Raw genomic sequence first — 12,253 nt, 5'->3', positions numbered from 1 at the left:
TTCATTAAATCCTATTATAATTTGATTTCAAGTAGTGGTACCTTGAAATGTAATTTGAATATGTTTTGAGTTGATTATTGAACATCTGTCACTTTTTCATCCATTTAGGACTAGACCCCAATCTGTGTCTGTCATAGCTTCCTGAAAATCCACAAATCCTATTATGAGGTGATTATGAACGAATCTACCATAAAATGTCATGCAAAGATGTGCTTTGTTGATAACTAAACAGTTTTCTCATTGGAGTGAATTTACAATAATCAACAGCAATGGGGCAGCTGTAAATGCCGAAAACCTAGCGTAATATGCTTTTCATTGTAATTTACACAAGCAGTTGATGGTTTCTTCATTAAATCCTATTATAATGTGATTCCAAGTAGAGGTACCTTGAAATGTAATTTGAATATGTTTTGAGTTGATTATTGAACATCTGTCACTTTTTCATCCATTTAGGACTGGACCCCAATCTGTATCTGACCAGAAAACTCAGTTCCCTCCTGACAATCCACAAATCCTATTATAAAGTGATTTTGAATGAATCTACCATAAAATGTCATGTGAAGATGTGCTCTGCTGATAACTAAACAGTTTTCTCATTGGAGTGAATATACAATGATAAACAGCAATGAAAGCAGCTGTAAATGCCGAAAACCAAGCGTAAAATGCTTTTCATTGTAGTTGATGGTTGCTTCAGTAAATCCTATTATAATGTGATTTCAAGTAGAGGTACCTGGAAATGTAATTTGAATATGTTTTGTGTTGATTATGGAACATCTGTCACTTTTTCATCCATTTAGGACTGGACCCCAATCTGTATCTGACCAGAAAACTCACTTCCCTCCTGAAAATCCACCAATCCTATTATAAGGTGATTTTGAATGAATCTACCATAAAATGTCATGTTAAGATGTGCTTTGTTGATAACTAGACAGTTTTCTCATTGGAGTGAATATACAATAATCAACAGCAATGGGGCAACTGTAAATGCCGAAAACCTAGTGTAATATGCTTTTCATTGTAATTTACACAAGCAGTTGATGGTTGCTTCATTAAATCCTATTATAATGTGATTTCAAGTAGAGGTACCTTGAAATGTAATTTGAATATGTTATGAGTTGATTATTGAACATCTGTCACTTTTTCATCCATTAAGGTCTGGACCCCAATCTGTATCCGACCAGAAAACTCAGTTCCCTCCTGACAATCCACAAATCCTATTATAAAGTGATTTTGAATGAATCTACCATAAAATGTCATGTGAAGATGTGCTCTGCTGATATCTAAACAGTTTTCTCATTGGAGTGAATATACAATGATAAACAGCAATGAAAGCAGTTGTAAATGCCGAAAACCAAGCGTAAAATGCTTTTCATTGTAGTTGATGGTTGCTTCATTAGATCCTATTATAATGTAATTTCAAGTAGAGGTACCTGGAAATGTAATTTGAATATGTTTTGTGTTGATTATGGAACATCTGTCACTTTTTCATCCATTTAGGACTGGACCCCAATCTGTATCCGACCAGAAAACTCAGTTCCCTCCTGAAAATCCACCAATCCTATTATAAGGTGATTTTGAATGAATCTTCCATAAAATGTCATGTTAAGATGTGCTGTGCTGATATCTAAACAGTTTTCTCATTGGAGTGAATATACAATAATCAACAGCAATGGGGCAACTGTAAATGCCGAAAACCTAGCGTAATATGCTTTTCATTGTAATTTACACAAGCAGTTGATGGTTGCTTCATTAAATCCTATTATAATGTGATTTCAAGTAGAGGTACCTTGAAATGTAATTTGAATATGTTTTGAGTTGATTATGGAACATGTGTCACTTTTTCACCCATTTAGGACTAGTCCCCAATATGTGTCTGTCATAGCCTCCTGAAAATCCACAAATCCTATTATGAGGTGATTATGAACGAATCTACCATAAAATGTCATGCAAAGATGTGCTTTGTTGATAACTAAACAGTTTTCTCATTGGAGTGAATATACAATAATCAACAGCAATGGGCCAGCTGTAAATGCCGAAAACCTAGCATAATATGCTTTTTATTGTAATTTACACAAGCAGTTGATGGTTTCTTCATTAAATCCTATTATAATGTGATTCCAAGTAGAGGTACCTTGAAATGTAATTTGAATATGTTTTGAGTTGATTATTGAACATCTGTCACTTTTTCATCCATTTAGGACTGGACCCCAATCTGTATCTGACCAGAAAACTCAGTTCCCTCCTGACAATCCACAAATCCTATTATAAAGTGATTTTGAATGAATCTACCATAAAATGTCATGTGAAGATGTGCTCTGCTGATAACTTAACAGTTTTCTCATTGGAGTGAATATACAATGATAAACAGCAATGAAAGCAGCTGTAAATGCCGAAAACCAAGCGTAAAATGCTTTTCATTGTAGTTGATGGTTGCTTCAGTAAATCCTATTATAATGTGATTTCAAGTAGAGGTACCTGGAAATGTAATTTGAATATGTTTTGTGTTGATTATGGAACATCTGTCACTTTTTCATCCATTTAGGACTGGACCCCAATCTGTATCCGACCAGAAAACTCAGTTCCCTCCTGAAAATCCACCAATCCTATTATAAGGTGATTTTGAATGAATCTACCATAAAATGTCATGTTAAGATGTGCTTTGTTGATAACTAGACAGTTTTCTCATTGGAGTGAATATACAATAATCAACAGCAATGGGGCAACTGTAAATGCCGAAAACCTAGTGTAATATGCTTTTCATTGTAATTTACACAAGCAGTTGATGGTTGCTTCATTAAATCCTATTATAATGTGATTTCAAGTAGAGGTACCTTGAAATGTAATTTGAATATGTTTTGAGTTGATTATGGAACATCTGTCACTTTTTCATCCATTTAGGACTGGACCCCAATCTGTATCTGACCAGAAAACTCAGTTCCCTCCTGAAAATCCACCAATCCTATTATAAGGTGATTTTGAATGAATCTACCATAAAATGTCATGTTAAGATGTGCTTTGTTGATAACTAAACAGTTTTCTCATTGGAGTGAATATACAATAATCAACAGCAATGGGGCAACTGTAAATGCCGAAAACCTAGCGTAATATGCTTTTCATTGTAATTTACACAAGCAGTTGATGGTTGCTTCATTAAATCCTATTAAAATGTGATTCCAAGTAGAGGTACCTTGAAATGTAATTTGAATATGTTTTGAGTTGATTATTGAACATCTGTCACTTTTTCATCCATTTAGGACTGGACCCCAATCTGTATCTGACCAGAAAACTCAGTTCCCTCCTGACAATCCACAAATCCTATTATAAAGTGATTTTGAATGAATCTACCATAAAATGTCATGTGAAGATGTGCTCTGCTGATAACTAAACAGTTTTCTCATTGGGGTGAATATACAATAATCAACAGCAATGGGGCAACTATAAATGCCGAAAACCTAGCGTAATATGCTTTTCATTGTAATTTACACAAGCGGTTGATGGTTGCTTCATTAAATCCTATTATAATGTGATTTCAAGTAGAGGTACCTTGAAATGTTATTTGAATATGTTTTGAGTTGATTATGGAACATCTGTCACTTTTTCATCCATTTAGGACTGGACCCCAATCTGTATCTGACCAGAAAACTCAGTTGCCTCCTGACAATCCACAAATCCTATTATAAAGTGATTTTGAATGAATCTACCATAAAATGTCATGTGAAGATGTGCTCTGCTGATAACTAAACAGTTTTCTCATTGGAGTGAATATACAATAATCAACAGCAATGGGGCAACTATAAATGCCGAAAACCTAGCGTAATATGCTTTTCATTGTAATTTACACAAGCGGTTGATGGTTGCTTCATTAAAGCCTATTATAATGTGATTTCAAGTAGAGGTACCTTGAAATGTAATTTGAATATGTTTTGAGTTGATTATGGAACATCTGTCACTTTTTACATCCATTTAGGACTGGACCCCAATCTGTATCCGACCAGAAAACTCAGTTCCCTCCTGAAAATCCACCAATCCTATTATAAGGTGATTTTGAATGAATCTACCATAAAATGTCATGTTAAGATGTGCTTTGTTGATAACTAAACAGTTTTCTCATTGGAGTGAATATACAATAATCAACAGCAATGGGGCAACTATAAATGCCGAAAACCTAGCGTAATATGCTTTTCATTGTAATTTACACAAGCGGTTGATGGTTGCTTCATTAAATCCTATTATAATGTGATTTCAAGTAGAGGTACCTTGAAATGTAATTTGAATATGTTTTGAGTTGATTATGGAACATCTGTCACTTTTTCATCCATTTAGGACTGGACCCCAATCTGTATCCGACCAGAAAACTCAGTTCCCTCCTTAAAATCCACCAATCCTATTATAAGGTGATTTTGAATGAATCTACCATAAAATGTCATGTTAAGATGTGCTTGGTTGATAACTAGACAGTTTTCTCATTGGAGTGAATATACAATAATCAACAGCAATGGGGCAACTGTAAATGCCGAAAACCTAGCGTAATATGCTTTTCATTGTAATTTACACAAGCAGTTGATGGTTGCTTCATTAAATCCTATTATAATTTGATTTCAAGTAGAGGTACCTTGAAATGTAATTTGAATATGTTTTGAGTTGATTATTGAACATCTGTTACTTTTTCATCCATTTAGGACTGGACCCCAATCTGTATCTGACCAGAAAACTAAGTTGCCTCCTGAAAATCCACAAATGCTCTTATAAGGTGATTTTGAATGAATCTACCATAAAATGTCATGTAAAGATGTGCTCTGCTGATGACTAAACGGTTTTCTCATTGGAGTGAATATACAATGATAAACAGCAATGAAAGCAGCTGTAAATGCCGAAAACCAAGCGTGAATTGCTTTTCATTGTAGTTGATGGTTGCTTCAGTAAATCCTATTATAATGTGATTTCAAGAAGAGGTACCTGGAAATGTAATTTGAATATGTTTTGTGTTGATTATGGAACATCTGTCACTTTTTCATCCATTTAGGACTGGACCCCAATCTGTGTCTGTCATAGCCTCCTGAAAATCCACAAATGCTCTTATAAGGTGATTTTGAATGAATCTACCATAAAATGTCATGTTTAGATGTGCTTTGTTGATAACTAAACAGTTTTCTCATTGGAGTGAATATACAATAATCAACAGCAATGGGGCAACTGTAAATGCCGAAAACCTAGCGTAATATGCTTTTCATTGTTATTAACACAAGCAGTTGATGGTTGCTTCATTAAATCCTATTATAATGTGATTCCAAGTAGAGGTACCTTGAAATGTAATTTAAATATGTTTTGAGTTGATTATTGAACATCTGTCACTTTTTCATCCATTTAGGACTGGACCCCAATCTGTATCTGACCAGAAAACTCAGTTCCCTCCTGACAATCCACAAATCCTATTATAAGGTGATTTTGAATGAATCTACCATAAAATGTCATGTGAAGATGTGCTCTGCTGATAACTAAACAGTTTTCTCATTGGAGTGAATATACAATAATCAACAGCAATGGGGCAACTGTAAATGCCGAAAACCTAGCGTAATATGCTTTTCATTGTAATTTACACAAGCAGTTGATGGTTGCTTCATTAAATCCTATTATAATGTGATTTCAAGTAGAGGTACCTTGAAATGTAATTTGAATATGTTTTGAGTTGATTATGGAACATCTGTCACTTTTTCACCCATTTAGGACTAGACCCCAATCTGTGTCTGTCATAGCTTCCTGAAAATCCACAAATCCTATTATGAGGTGATTATGAACGAATCAACCATAAAATGTCATGCAAAGATGTGCTTTGTTGATAACTAAACAGTTTTCTCATTGGAGTGAATTTACAATAATCAACAGCAATGGGCCAGCTGTAAATGCCGAAAACCTAGCGTAATATGCTTTTTATTGTAATTTAAACAAGCAGTTGATGGTTTCTTCATTAAATCCTATTATAATGTGATTCCAAGTAGAGGTACCTTGAAATGTAATTTGAATATGTTTTGAGTTGATTATTGAACATCTGTCACTTTTTCATCCATTTAGGACTGGACCCCAATCTGTATCTGACCAGAAAACTCAGTTCCCTCCTGACAATCCACAAATCCTATTATAAAGTGATTTTGAATGAATCTACCATAAAATGTCATGTGAAGATGTGCTCTGCTGATAACTTAACAGTTTTCTCATTGGAGTGAATATACAATGATAAACAGCAATGAAAGCAGCTGTAAATGCCGAAAACCAAGCGTAAAATGCTTTTCATTGTAGTTGATGGTTGCTTCAGTAAATCCTATTATAATGTGATTTCAAGTAGAGGTACCTGGAAATGTAATTTGAATATGTTTTGTGTTGATTATGGAACATCTGTCACTTTTTCATCCATTTAGGACTGGACCCCAATCTGTATCCGACCAGAAAACTCAGTTCCCTCCTGAAAATCCACCAATCCTATTATAAGGTGATTTTGAATGAATCTACCATAAAATGTCATGTTAAGATGTGCTTTGTTGATAACTAGACAGTTTTCTCATTGGAGTGAATATACAATAATCAACAGCAATGGGGCAACTGTAAATGCCGAAAACCTAGTGTAATATGCTTTTCATTGTAATTTACACAAGCAGTTGATGGTTGCTTCATTAAATCCTATTATAATGTGATTTCAAGTAGAGGTACCTTGAAATGTAATTTGAATATGTTATGAGTTGATTATTGAACATCTGTCACTTTTTCATCCATTAAGGTCTGGACCCCAATCTGTATCTGACCAGAAAACTCAGTTCCCTCCTGACAATCCACAAATCCTATTATAAGGTGATTTTGAATGAATCTACCATAAAATGTCATGTAAAGATGTGCTCTGCTGATAACTAAACAGTTTTCTCATTGGAGTGAATATACAATGATAAACAGCAATGAAAGCAGCTGTAAATGCCGAAAACCAAGCGTAAAATGCTTTTCATTGTATTTGATGGTTGCTTCAGTAAATCCTATTATAATGTGATTTCAAGTAGAGGTGCCTGGAAATGTAATTTGAATATGTTTTGTGTTGATTATGGAACATCTGTCACTTTTTCATCCATTTAGGACTGGACCCCAATCTGTATCCGACCAGAAAACTCAGTTCCCTCCTGAAAATCCACCAATCCTATTATAAGGTGATTTTGAATGAATCTACCATAAAATGTCATGTTAAGATGTGCTTTGTTGATAACTAAACAGTTTTCTCATTGGAGTGAATATACAATTATCAACAGCAATGGGGCAACTGTAAATGCCGAAAACCTAGCGTAATATGCTTTTCATTGTAATATACACAAGCAGTTGATGGTTGCTTCAGTAAATCCTATTATAATGTGATTTCAAGTAGAGGTACCTTGAAATGTAATTTGAATATGTTTTGAGTTGATTATTGAACATCTGTTACTTTTTCATCCATTTAGGACTGGACCCCAATCTGTATCTGACCAGAAAACTCAGTTCCCTCCTGACAATCCACAAATCCTATTATAAAGTGATTTTGAATGAATCTACCATAAAATGTCATGTGAAGATGTGCTCTGCTGATAACTAAACAGTTTTCTCATTGGAGTGAATATACAATGATAAAGAGCAATGAAAGCAGCTGTAAATGCTGAAAACCAAGCGTAAAATGCTTTTCATTGTAGTTGATGGTTGCTTCGTTTAATCCTATTATAATGTAATTTCAAGTAGAGGTACCTGGAAATGTAATTTGAATATGTTTTGTGTTGATTATGGAACATCTGTCACTTTTTCATCCATTTAGGACTGGACCCCAATCTGTATCCGACCAGAAAACTCAGTTCCCTCCTGAAAATCCACAAATCCTATTTTAAGGTGATTTTGAATGAATGTTCCATAAAATGTCATGTTAAGATGTGCTTTGTTGATAACTAAACAGTTTTCTCATTGGAGTGAATATACAATAATCAACAGCAATGGGGCAACTGTAAATGCCGAAAACCTAGTGTAATATGCTTTTCATTGTAATTTACACAAGCGGTTGATGGTTGCTTCATTAAATCCTATTATAATGTGATTTCAAGTAGAGGTACCTTGAAATGTAATTTGAATATGTTTTGAGTTGATTATGGAACATGTGTCACTTTTTCATCCATTTAGGACTGGACCCCAATCTGTGTCTGTCATAGCCTCCTGAAAATCCACAAATCCTATTATGAGGTGATTTTGAATGAGTCTACCATAAAATGTAATTTAAAGATGTGCTTTGTTGATAACTGAACAGTTTTGTTTTTTGAGTGAATATACAATAATAAACAGCAATGACAGAAGCTGGAAATGCCGACCACCTGGCGTTAAATGCTTTTTATTGTAATTTACAGAAGCAGTTGATGGTTGCTTTAGTAAATCCTATTATAATGTATTTTAAAGTGGAGGCACTTGAAATGCAACGTGTTTTGAATTGATTATGGAACATGTGTCTCTTTTTCATCCATTTAGGATGGACCCCAATCTGTGTCTGTCATAGCCTCCTGAAAATCCACAAATCCACCTCAAATTATGAGGTGATTTTGAATGAATCTACATTACATTACATTACATTACAGTCGGCCAGGGGTGTAGGGCTTGACCGTAGCCTGGAGGTATGAAGGAGCTGTTCCTTTCACTGCCCTGTAGGCTAGCACCAGAGTCTTAAACTGGATGCGAGCAGCTACAGGGAGCCAGTGAGAGAGAACGGAGAAGGCAAGTTGTGTGGGACAACTTGGGGAGGTTGAACACCACACGAGCTGCAGCTTTCTTGGACGAGCTCTAGAGGTCTGATGGCGGAAGCCGGGGCGCCAGCAAGGAGGGAGTTGCACTAGTCCAGGCGGGAGATGACAAGAGCCTGGATCAGCACCTGCGCTGCCTTGTTGGCTAGGAAGGGACCAATCCTCCGGATGTTGTAGAGGAGGAATCTGCAGGAATGCGTCAAAGCCACTTTGTTTATTTGGCCAGGGGCACAGCAATTTAAGCAGGCACAGATCGAGTAGTGTTGTTATCCAGCCCTGAATGAATGAAAAAGTGGAAACTTATCGATTATCAACTCAAAACATCTTCAAACTACATTTCAAAATAGCCCTGCTTGAAATCACAGTATAATATGACTTACTGAAACAACCACGCCACTGTCTGTGTAAATGACAATGAAAAGCATGTTTCGGTCGTTTTTGACGTTTCTAGCTGTACAATAACTGTTTCTCAACGTATGTACAGCTACTGTTTAGTTATCAACAAAGCACATCTTCATATGACATTTTATGGTAGATTCATTCAAGATCACCTTATAATAGGATTTGTGGATTTTCAGGAGGCTTTGACAGACACAGATTGGGGTCCAGTCCTAATTGGATGAAAAAGTGACACATGTTCCATAATCAACTCAAAAAATATTCAAATTACATTTCAAGGTACCTCTACTTGAAATCACATTATAATAGGATTTGACGAAGGAACCATCAACTGCTTGTGTAAATTACAATGAAAAGCATTTTACGCTAGGTTTTCGGCATTTACAGCTGCCCGATTGCTGTTGATTATTGTATATTCACTCCAATGAAAAAAACTGTTTAGTTATCAACAAAGCACATCTTTGCATGACATTTTATGGTAGATTCATTCAAAATCACCTCATAATAGGATTTGTGGATTTTCAGGAGGGAACTCAGTTTTCTGGTCAAATACAGATTGGGGTCCAGTCCTATATGGGTGAAAAAGTGACAGATGTTCCATAATCAACTCAAAACATATTCAAATTACATTTCAAGGTACCTCTACTTGAAATCACATTATAATAGGATTTAATGAAGCAACCATCAACTGCTTGTGTAAATTACAATGAAAAGCATTTTACGCTAGGTTTTCAGCATTTACAGTTGCCCCATTGCTGTTGATTATTGTATATTCACTCCAATGAGAAAACTGTTTAGTTATACAACAAAGCATATCTTAACATGACATTTTATGGTAGATTCATTCAAAATCACCTTATAATAGGATTTGTGGATTTTCAGGAGGGAACTGAGTTTTCTGGTCAAATACAGATTGGGTTCCAGTCCTAAATGGATGAAAAAGTGACACATGTTCCATAATCAACTCAAAACATATTCAAATTACATTTCCAGGTACCTCTACTTGAAATCACATTATAATAGGATTAAATGAAGCAACCATCAACTACAATGAAAAGCATTTCACGCCTGGTTTTGGGGATTTACAGCTGCTTTCATTGCAGTTTATCATTGTATATTCACTCCAATAAGAAAACTGTTTAGTTATCAGCAGAGCACATCTTTACATGACATTTTATGGCAGATTCATTCAAAATCACCTTATAATAGGATTTGTGGATTTTTAGGAGGGAACTGAGTTTTCTGGTGAGATACAGATTGGGGTCCAGTCCTAAATGGATGAAAAAGTGACACATGTTCCATAATCAACTCAAAACATATTCAAATTTCATTTCAAGGTACCTCTACTTGAAATGACATTATAATAGGATTTAATGAAGCAACCATCAACTGCTTGTGTAAATTACAATGGAAAGCATTTTACGTTAGGTTTTCGGCATTTACAGTTTCCCCATTGCTGTTGATTATTGTATATTCACTCCAATGAGAAAGCTGTTTAGTTATCAACAAGGCATATCTTAACATGACATTTTATGGTAGATTCATTCAAAATCACCTTATAATAGGATTTGTGGATTTTCAGGAGGGAAATGAGTTTTCTGGTCGGATACAGATTGGGGTCCAGTCCTAAATGGATGAAAAAGTGACACATGTTCCATAATCAACTCAAAACATATTCAAATTACATTTCAAGGTACCTCTACTTGAAATCACATTATAATAGGATTTACTGAAGCAACCATCAACTACAATGAAAAGCATTTCACGCATGGTTTTCGGCATTTACAGCTGCTTTCATTGCTGTTTATCATTGTATATTCACTCCAATGAGAAAAATGTTTAGTCTAGCAGAGCACATCTTCACATGACATTTTATGGTAGATTCATTCAAAATCACCTTATAATAGGATTGGTGGATTTTCAGGAGGGAACTGAGTTTTCTGGTCAAATACAGATTGGGGTCCAGTCCTAAATGGGTGAAAAAGTGACAGATGTTCCATAATCAACTCAAAACATATTCAAATTACATTTCAAGGTACCTCTACTTGAAATCACATTATAATAGGATTTACTGAAGCAACCATTAACTACAATGAAAAGCATTTTACGCCTGGTTTTCGGCATTTACAGCTGCCCCATTGCTGTTGATTATTGTATATTCACTCCAATGGGAAAACTGTTTAGTTATCAGCAGAGCACATCTTTACATGACATTTTATGGTAGATTCATTCAAAATCACCTTATAATAGGATTTGTGGATTTTCAGGAGGGAACTGAGTTTTCTGGTCAAATACAGATTGGGGTCCAGTCCTAAATGGGTGAAAAAGTGACAGATGTTCCATAATCAACTCAAAACATATTCAAATTACAATTCAAGGTACCTCTACTTGAAATCACATTATAATAGGATTAAATGAAGCAACCATCAACTGTTCGTGTAAATTACAATGAAAAGCATTTTACGCTAGGTTTTCAGCATTTACAGCTGCCCCATTGCTGTTGATTATTGTATATTCACTCCAACGAGAAAACTGTTAAGATATCAACAAAGCACATCGTTACATGACATTTTATGGTAGATTCATTCATAATCACCTCATAATAGGATTTGTGGATTTTCAGGAGAGAACTGATTTTTCTGGTCGGATACAGATTGGGGTCCAGTCCTAAATGGATGAGAAAGTGACAGATGTTCCATAATCAACTCAAAACATATTCAAATTACATTTCCAGGTACCTCTACTTGAAATCACATTATAATAGGATTTAATGAGGCAACCATCAACTACAATGAAAATATTTTACGCTTGGTTTTTGGCATTTACAGCTGCTTTCATTGCAGTTTATCATTGTATATTCACTCCAATGAGAAAACTGTTAAGTTATCAGCAGAGTACATCTTCACATGACATTTTATGGTAGATTCATTCAAAATCACCTTATAATAGGATTTGTGGATTTTCAGGAGGGAACTGAGTTTTCTGGTCGGATACAGATTGGGGTCCAGTCCTAAATGGATGAAAAAGTGACAGATGTTCCATAATCAACTCAAAACATATTCAAATTACATTTCCAG

Source organism: Genypterus blacodes, unplaced genomic scaffold (genome assembly GCF_046128005.1).
Source record: "Genypterus blacodes isolate CSIRO-AG114 ecotype Tasmania unplaced genomic scaffold, CSIRO-AGI_Gbla_v1 ptg000185l_1, whole genome shotgun sequence".
NCBI classification, from domain to species: domain Eukaryota; kingdom Metazoa; phylum Chordata; class Actinopteri; order Ophidiiformes; family Ophidiidae; genus Genypterus; species Genypterus blacodes.
Note: the sequence above shows the minus strand (reverse complement) of the source record.